This window comes from Palaemon carinicauda, chromosome 1 (assembly GCF_036898095.1).
Source record: "Palaemon carinicauda isolate YSFRI2023 chromosome 1, ASM3689809v2, whole genome shotgun sequence".
Classification (NCBI taxonomy): domain Eukaryota; kingdom Metazoa; phylum Arthropoda; class Malacostraca; order Decapoda; family Palaemonidae; genus Palaemon; species Palaemon carinicauda.
Genome location: NC_090725.1, coordinates 278,364,003 through 278,372,804, shown reverse-complemented (window position 1 = coordinate 278,372,804; position 8,802 = coordinate 278,364,003). Strand labels below are relative to the sequence as shown.

Below are 8,802 nucleotides of genomic sequence, written 5' to 3'. Positions count from 1 at the left end.
AGTAGTCATACGTTTGGCATGTCCCTCAACGTGATAGGATATATATATATATATATATATATATATATATATATATATATATATATATATATATATATATATATATATATCCAGAAACTTGCTCTATTTTGAATATCTTCCCTATAGGGAAGATATTCAAAATTTTCTTTTATGAAACTTTTGAGAAGAGTCAGAAGGGAATAAAGTCTAGAAACTAGAAAAGCACTCTGAGAGTGCAGACCTCCACCGCAGCAGCTTGTTTGGCTAAGGCACCAGGCACCCGTTGAAATACTGCCGCTAGAGATTTATGGGGTCCTTTGACTGGCCATGCAGTACTACAATGGATCCTTCTCTCTGGTTACGGTTCATTTTCCCTTTGACTACATACACACACACACACACACCGAATAGTCAGGCCTATTGTTTACACATTCTCCTCTGTCTTCATACACCTGACAATACTGAGATTACCAAACAATTCTTCTTCACAGAAGGGGTTAATTACTGCACTGTAATTGTTCAGTGGCTACTTTCCTCATGGTAAGTGTAGAAAAGACTCTTCAGCTATGGTAAGCAGCTCTTCTAGAAGAAGGACACTCCAAAATCAAACCATTGTTCTCTAGTCTTTGGTAGTGCCATAGGCTCTGTACCATGGTCTTCCAGTGTTTTGGGTTAGAGTTCTCTTGCTTGAGGCACACCATTCTATCTTATTTCTCTTCCTCTTGTATTCTTAAAGTTTTTATAGTTTGTATAGGAGATATTTATTTTAATGTTATTGTTCCTAGAATATTTTATTGTTCCTTGTTTCCTTTCCTCACTGAGCTATTTTCCCTGTTGGAGCCCCTGGATTATAGCATCCTGCTTTTCAAACTAGGGTTGTAGCTTAGCAATTAATAATACTAATAATGATAATAATAATAATAATAATAATAACATCCAGCTTGCCTTTCCCAGAATCAATTTAGACGGTAAACGTATTTGAAGGCTGTGTGACAACCATGTGTGAACTTGGGGTTCAGTTAGGGTTAATTTGGTCGACCTTTTGCTCGACCTTGACCTTTGACTTAATTAATCCCTGGAAATTTCACTACTCATATAATTGTTCACAATAAACAAACGAACAAACAAGGATAAAAACAACATCCTCGCAACTTCCATGGTGGAGATAATTATAGATCTAGGTAGTTATTGAAGTGAAATCGATACTGGTTGAAGCATTCTTGGTAGTCAGAAGGGAAGGATTAGATAGGTAACGTTAATTAAGCAAAAGGAAAAGTCAGATACGTTGAAAATCTAGGAGTGATTTGAGCAAAGAAGTTGAGGACATCAAGAAGCTGTGCGTCTGGAGAAAATAGCCTATACTGGGAGAAAAGTTAACGAATTCTCGAATATTATAACAGAAGCATTTGCCTAGCGAGGAGTGTCCGTGGAAACTTTTGTTTATCTTAACCAGGAGGAGTATGAATGTTCAAGACAAAGACTATGACGTAGTCGACTATTCATGTGATATGTAAAGAGTAAGCTTAGGAGGAATGGAGAGGTAAAAAGTATTAGGGAAATGGACTGTACAGGGAAATTATGGATCAACGTGTTCTTTGAATGGATTAGATAACGTGAAAAGACTATTTGCTAGATAGAGGCACGTATTGTGTAGATTGGTTTGACAGGGTAGGCCTATTGGTAAACATTCTGTTCAGAAACCAAAACGATCTACTTTTAAGGTAATTTCAAGCACCGACGAATCATCCTAAATCGAAAAAAATATGAATGATAATAACAGTGACTGCTCTTTTGAAAAAAATAATGGAGCAACCCATTAGGCCTATTTATGGAAAATAATGTTCTCAAGCATGATAAATTCATCAACAGTTGAGAAGATGAATAGGCATAGCAGATACTTTTAGATGAATTAATCCTCAGTATAGCGTTGGAAATTAAATATCCATGGTACCGTGATTGCCTTGTGGATTAATATGTCCACATATTATTATGATGCACAAAGAAAAGTATTGTATTAACGATTCACGATGCAGGCAATGTATTTATGATTAATACAAAGGATTCAGAAAAGAAGACCAACCTCATTTCCCTTAACCTCGGAATAACAGAAAATCTTATATTTTTTTTTTCTTTCATAAAATTGGAGTTTGGGGAGTAGGATATCTATCACAATTCACAACATTCCAATAATATCCAGGAAGAGTATTGATGATTCAATTTCCTTCATGAACTCCTGATATTTAAGTTTGTTTACATTCACCTCAACCATGGATAACCAGTTACATTTTCCAGTCCGGAAAGTGTTTTAATTTTATTACGACTTTATTCTTCTTGTCATTTGTGTCAATTATTGTGAATATAATTAAAATTGAGTAAAAGCACGAAGACAGCAGCATTTCTTTAAGGGTAGAGTTAGATGTGTTAAAGCATAAATCTAGGAAGCTAAGCTGCTAGATAAGTTACGTGCCCAAGGTTTGAATTGTGAGTCTGTGACTAGCCGTTCGCGAGTCTGTATTGGAAAACTTTTCTACTTCGATTATGATATAGATCCTCTTATGTGTCCATTATTGTGCATACGTAAAAATGTGTAAAAGCATGAAGACAGCTGCTTTTCTTTAGTGTTAAATTAGTGGTGGTGTTAATAGTGGATTATTCCGGTCATATCAAACCATGAAGCTCGGCTAACCTAATATGCCTAGTGTTTGATTTATGACTTATGAGGCTGGAAAGTAATTCAATAATTGCTGTCGCCCTGTACCACGCCAAACAACATAAGCAGTAAGTATTCTTGTTGATTAATATATGAATTATTGAACTAAAGGAAACGTTGTCATATAAGTGAAATAGTAGCTGTTCTTATCATGTAGCTAAAGGTAGAACAGATGTGGCAGGCTCCATGATTTTAATCTAAAAAAGTTTGAAGGAAGTATGTATACAACAATTTGATATTGTTCTTATTAGGATTTTTGGGACATTTTAGAAATAGGTTAAATTAAGTGATTAGTAACCTTCGTTAAAGGTTATATTGAAGTTATTGGGAAATTCCTATAACAGGAAAGGTAGGCTAATGCCATCATACAGTAGGGCTAAGGGCTCAACTATAGAATGGTGAAATATTAGTTAGGACATTGGGTAAATGTATGATAATTTAGTTTCTAGCCAAATACATGAACCATATATTTTTCCTACTCTTTATCTTATGTTTAATGCATTTCTGGAATTTGCTATAAGAATGGGGGTATGGATATAATAAAACATGGGGAAAACTTTACTTATAAGAAAAATGGGTTTCATTGTATATTATTACATCTCAATGTATCCTAGTATTCCAACTACTTTTTCTTATAGGAAAAATTACGCTCCCTTCGAAAATAACACTCGTTCCCGTCGCAAATGAATAGTTACAGAAATATATATACATCTATATCCGCCGATAATGGGGGACCCCCAGTGGGAACTCGGGGTTTTGGGTGGGGAAAACATACTGGGGAATCGATATATAACCGTAATTCGGTCCTTTTCTTCTCTATACATTTCTTTCTGGTATTTATTATAACCGTAGGAAAAGACAAATCAGTATACCTGGATATATTTGGGAGGAGCCGTTTCAAAGGTTATTTCTTGTAGTAATACAGTAACCAGTGCTGCCAACGCCTGATGTAGATTAAATGTTAGCATTCCATACCTGGTGTAGATCAAATGATAGCGTTTCATGCTAACATTAGCACCCATTTGTTCGTTTGTTCGTTCGCCCCACCTTCCGTCCTTCGTTTCTCTCCATTATTACTCTTTTTATTACCGTATTATTTTCTCATTTTATATTCCCATTCAATATAATTTATCATACATTCCATTTTACCTTCCTATATTGGGTTTATTTGTTTTGTTATTCCCTTTCCCATTTGTACATACGTTCGTTTCATCAGTTTCCGATCTGCGCATATATCCCCCCGCCCCCTGCGCAGGAGTTTCCACTCCCCCTTTTACTCTTTTTATTAGTGTTATTTTCTCATTTTTTATTCCCATTCAATATTATTTATCATTCATTCCATTTTACCTTCCTATATTGGTTTTATTTGTTGGGTTATTTCTTTATCCCTTCCCGGTTTCACATAAATACTTACCCTGGACTAGTTTTTTTATCCAGTTAATTCTCGGTATGATCTCCTCATTTTATATTCCCATTCACTATTATTTATCGTTCATTCCATTTTGTCTTCCTATATTGTTTGTATTTATTTTTGTTGGTTAGTTCCTTTTCTCTCCTCTGTGTCTTATAAAACTTTTCTTTCGTCTAGTTTCCGTATTTAGTTCATTCATGTTTTCTCTTTTGTTCGTTGTTTTTCCCTTAACCAATCATCACTCTAGGCCTATTCAAATATCTCCCTACCCCCCCCCCCCCCCTTCCTTTATCTCTGTATACGCTGTTTTCCGACCCATTGTTCCCCTGCCTTTCCCGTTTTAACCTTTGACCTAGTTACTCGTCCTTCGTTACTAGTGCGTTTTTTTTCGCGTATTTTGAGATGGAACATATTATAGAAACTTGTACCGGTTGCAGCATTCCGTATCTAAAAGCAGTGGCTCAATTCCATGGTGATTTTGGTGATAATTCAGGTTATGTTGATCATTTTCTTAATCCCAGTCATAGAAGTTAATCCGTCAGTCTCTTCGTTCGTTTCATCAGTTTCCGATCTGCGCATATATCCCCCCGCCCCCTGCGCAGGAGTTTCCACTCCCCCTTTTACTCTTTTTATTAGTGTTATTTTCTCATTTTTTATTCCCATTCAATATTATTTATCATTCATTCCATTTTACCTTCCTATATTGGTTTTATTTGTTGGGTTATTTCTTTATCCCTTCCCGGTTTCACATAAATACTTACCCTGGACTAGTTTTTTTATCCAGTTAATTCTCGGTATGATCTCCTCATTTTATATTCCCATTCACTATTATTTAACGTTCATTCCATTTTGTCTTCCTATATTGTTTGTATTTATTTTTGTTGGTTAGTTCCTTTTCTCTCCTCTGTGTCTTATAAAACTTTTCTTTCGTCTAGTTTCCGTATTTAGTTCATTCATGTTTTCTCTTTTGTTCGTTGTTTTTCCCTTAACCAATCATCACTCTAGGCCTATTCAAATATCTCCCTACCCCCCCCCCCCCTTCCTTTATCTCTGTATACGCTGTTTTCCGACCCATTGTTCCCCTGCCTTTCCCGTTTTAACCTTTGACCTAGTTACTCGTCCTTCGTTGCTAGTGCGTTTTTTTTCGCGTATTTTGAGATGGAACATATTATAGAAACTTGTACTGGTTGCAGCATTCCGTATCTAAAAGCAGTGGCTCAATTCCATGGTGATTTTGGTGATAATTCAGGTTATGTTGATCATTTTCTTAATCCCAGTCATAGAAGTTAATCCGTCAGTCTCTTCCTTCCGAGTCCAGCAAGTTTCGACGTTTCCTTCATAAAAGTAAGTCATTCCTCAATAGTCATTATTCGTGTTTTGTGACCGGGGTACTTCTAGGCAAGGTTAGGTGGGTTTGTTAGGTTCTGTGGCCTTTCTGTACTTTTTATATATTTCGTACCAGTTATATGGAGAAATTATTGAATACATCTGAGGAGATATTTAGCAGTTCTATCTCTAGTAATGCCATCGTGTCGTTGGTAGTTCTGTGTACCATTCGTCTCCGTTGGTAGTACTGTGTATCAAGGTAAGTCATTCCCCCATTCTTATTATATGTGTTTTGTGACCGGGGTACTTCTAGGCAAGGTTAGGTGGGTTTGTTAGGTTCTGTGGCCTTTTGGTACTCTTTATTTATTGTGTAATAGTTTTATAGAAGTATTATTTAGTTTACGTATGGAAAAATTTATTTCTACCTCTAGTAATGACATCGTGCCGTTGGTAACACTGTGTACCATTCGTCATCGTTGGTAGTTCTGTCAACCATTGGTAACGTTGCTAATGTTATCGTCCCCGACATCTGTTGTTTATATATTTTAACTCAGTATATATGTCCAGTGTTAATATTTATATGGTTCATTTGCATTGTATTTCATTGTGTGATTTCGTACAGGAAATATATGATTTCCTATAGTAGATATCGTGATTTAACTGGTTTTCTCATTCATTTCATCCGTAATAACATCAACCAATTCGTCAACTTATAACTAACCGAATTGGTTGATCTGTTTGTTTGCGATAGAAATGGTCATCAAAATCGGTTAAATCTCGTTATTTGCTATAGGAAATCATATATTTCTTATGCGTAGTCACACGATGTAATAATATACAAAATTACCGAAAAATGGGGTTTATATAGAAAAACGTGTTTTGTTAAAAGATGCCCTTATTTCCGTCGCAAATAAATAGTGAATAAAATATACCCTAGTATATCCTACGGTAATGGGGTGGGGGGACATTTACTGGCCTGGCAAATCGGTAAATAATGGTAAAACTAACCTTTTCTTTTCACATTATTCTCTCAAACTCATAATAAATCCACGAAAATTTGCACAAAATAGGATGATCCTAGGTAAAACTTCAGAAGCATGACACACTTGATATTAAGAAAAATACGCGCCCACTTTGGAAAAGCATGTGAAAAGCTATATAGAAAATATAGTTTTGTATGAGAGATTGAATGAGGTGGAATTAAATGAGGTTGGTAAGTTTTTACCTCCTATAGTTTCCTCTACAGTTATGTTTACTTTTAATGAGCCCATTAACTCACTTTCTTATGCAAGCACAATCAGTTCCTATTAAAGGTTATTGCCATAGATTTGTGACATCACTATGAAGTAATGGTTTCATAACCAATTATGAACGACTTCATTTGAAAACCAAGATTTACAAGGATTCCAGCGGACTAATACAGTTACCGCTTAAAGTCCTCTGGTATCAGTGTTTGACTGAATACTTCCAAGCATGAAGGAAAGTTGGTGTTTAGTTCCTTTGTAGTTGTGTTACGTGTTGGATGTCAGGTATGGGAGTCCAACGTAGCAAAGTGTAATGGCTGTTCTTTCGACTATTTTGAGGCTATAGCCAAGTTTCATTGAAAATATTTTGATGTTTGTGGTGTACTGTAGTGTTTGAATTTTTAATAGCTGCATTGTGTTATCCCGCAAAATTTAAAGTGCATTAAATGTGATTCTCAGATGGCATCTAGGCAAGACAAGTACAGTACAGTACATTTTTTACTGCAATGCTTCTGTGAAGATTGCAAAGACAAAAAGTAGACGCAGGTGTGGGTATAGAGTAACTGCTATTCAAGGAACGTTCCTTGATAAGGCCCACATTGATCCATGGAAACTTATTCTCCTCATAAACCACTGGCTCAGCAAACATTGGAACCATGAAAATGTCATAGAATGCCTCCATATTTCGCCCAATACGAGTGTTAACAGGCGGAGTTTCTGTTCTTAAATAACAGAAGTTTTTTTTTATAATAAAGAGGCTATTGGTGGCGGTGGATTAGTAGTGGAGATTGACGAATCTCACTTCAGTTATGCCAAGTACGACCGTGGCAGGCGTTTGAGTTCAATATGGGTGTTTGGGTGAATCAAACGAGTGTCCTTAGGGATGCTGCTACCCCGATTCCCTCAGTACAAAAATATAATAAGGTAGGTAGCATAATTATAATTGACAAGTGTGGTGCATATAGTTCGTTAGGAGAGCTGGGCTACGAGCACAGGACTATTAATCACTCTGAACACTTCGACGACCCCAGGCACCCATACTCAGAATATCGAATGCCTGTGGATGGAAGTGAAGGAGGGGATAGAAAAACCTGGTAATAAATCGGAGCACTGTATTTCAGTCAGTATTTTCCTAGGTTTTTTTTCACTTGCCACTACCCAAAGGCCTCATTAATGCACCAATTCTTCATCACTGCCAGTCGGCTCTACCCTCCACAATAACATCAGGTGGCAGAGGATCCCAACCTTCCATGTCTCAATCATAATGTAAGCAATTAATTGTTATGTACCTTTACTTTTCATATTTATTGTGATTTAATATTTTTTTGTGACCTGGGAAGGGCGATCCAATCCCCGGCTAGGTACTGTGACCTGGGAACTACTAGGTTAGGTTAGGTGGGTTTGTTAGGATCTGTAACCTTTTGAGAACCATTAGTGTTAAACAATCACGTTTTATGACCTGGGAAGAGGGGTCTGGCGGGTTTTGCACCCTGGCTAGGGTCTTTGACCTGGGAACTACTAGGTTAGGCGGTTAGGTGGGTTTGTTAGGTTCTGTACCCTTTTACAATCTCAAAAGTATTAAATAATCATGTTTTTTTTTTCCTGTTTTAGCACACTCAAAATCACAGGTTCCCACCTGTGTCCCTTGGGAAGGGAATTTTCATAACGGTACAACGGCTTATGTGCAGTGGAAATAAAGGTCAAATTCGTTGGAAGCACATCATTTGTTGTAGGAAAGGTTTTTTTTTCTTTGAGAAATATTGCCCCGTGATTTTCTATAAATTTATCAAAATGGACGAGTGCTGGCTAGTTTGGTATTTTTCTCTATATGTTTAATAGGGGCTAGAGCATAATAACTTATGTATCGTTCCATTAAAATGTTATGTATGTTTTTCACTCTAAGTCCATTGTTTACACCTGAGAGAATGAACTGAAGTTATTGCGCATGCATTGGTTCTGATCAGTTTGGGGAGCTTTCTGTGCATTTGCAATAATGTATCTGCCAGGTGATTTTTTTTTTAAACCAATTAACAACTTACAAGTACTTCTTCATAAGTTCCCGGATGTTGTTCTACAACAGCCATGTTTTTTCCACCCTCCCCTTCAGTTTC

General features: G+C 36.5%; 1 long non-coding RNA gene across 1 annotated transcript in view; it reads left to right on the top strand.

Moving 5' to 3' along the window:
- The first annotated feature begins 2,417 nt into the window (after positions 1–2,417).
- Positions 2,418–8,802, top strand: part of LOC137644867 (uncharacterized) — a 195,386-nt gene continuing 189,001 nt past the window's right edge. Inside the window, exon 1 of the long non-coding RNA XR_011045215.1 lies at positions 2,418–2,778. This is a non-coding gene — a long non-coding RNA (uncharacterized lncRNA). The remainder of the gene's footprint in view (positions 2,779–8,802) is intronic.